This window comes from Penaeus monodon, chromosome 25 (assembly GCF_015228065.2).
Source record: "Penaeus monodon isolate SGIC_2016 chromosome 25, NSTDA_Pmon_1, whole genome shotgun sequence".
NCBI classification, from domain to species: domain Eukaryota; kingdom Metazoa; phylum Arthropoda; class Malacostraca; order Decapoda; family Penaeidae; genus Penaeus; species Penaeus monodon.
The window spans coordinates 40,082,981-40,083,653 of record NC_051410.1 but is presented as its reverse complement, the minus strand read 5'-3'; the positions used below and the strand labels follow the sequence as shown (position 1 = coordinate 40,083,653).

The following is a 673-nucleotide window of genomic DNA, read 5'->3' as shown; positions in this document are numbered from 1 at the left end:
CTAGCATGCAGCATTATATAAAAAGCCCCGAGGACCGCCGGTGGTCACGTGATCGCTTCCTTCACCCGTGATGCTGAAAGTCATTCTCGCGGGTCGTGCAGAAGGCCATCTTTCTTAAACCAACGGAGAAATCACAACATTCTAATCAATTCTACAACATGCGTGGTGTTTACCTCCCTGTAAAACGTGGCTTTAATGCTGCCCTCTTAATCGTAATGTATTTTCTTGTTGACATTTTGCCCGTTGCCTGTGAAACGAAGTTCAAGCTTTATGGCTGCCTGGTTATTCCTCCCAAGCACGTTTATCAGCAGTGCAGGAGGAGTTAGGTTTCTAAATAATAATCTATAAATATTTAGCATATTAGCATCAGAAATCACTTCATATATTTTTATACAAGTTAAGATGTTGTGATAAAAGGGTACTTTTTTCGGCATCACGAAAAACATAAGGGTTACTAAGGACCGTCCACATATTTTCCTGATATCCTGAACCAAGATACTGCCCTTCCCCCTCCATGACGCGGCATCTTGGGGCACCAGGACCCGGGGGCATGGCCAGAAGGGCGTGACGTCGAGGAGGCGCGATGGGCGTATTTATCCCGGGGGGGGGGTCCCTCTCCCTCCCCTTCCTTCCCCTTACGTGTCCTCTGGCCAGAGTTGCAGCAAAACAATGA

General features: G+C 47.1%; 1 protein-coding gene and 1 long non-coding RNA gene across 2 annotated transcripts in view; one reads left to right on the top strand and one right to left on the bottom strand.

Moving 5' to 3' along the window:
* LOC119589268 (venom dipeptidyl peptidase 4-like) overlaps positions 1–673 on the top strand; it is a gene marked incomplete in the record, with an annotated part of 98,295 nt that overhangs the window by 89,500 nt on the left and 8,122 nt on the right.
* The window catches only part of LOC119589269, an 11,272-nt gene that overhangs the window by 6,091 nt on the left and 4,508 nt on the right, over positions 1–673 (bottom strand). The gene's annotated exons all lie outside the window — the stretch shown is intronic.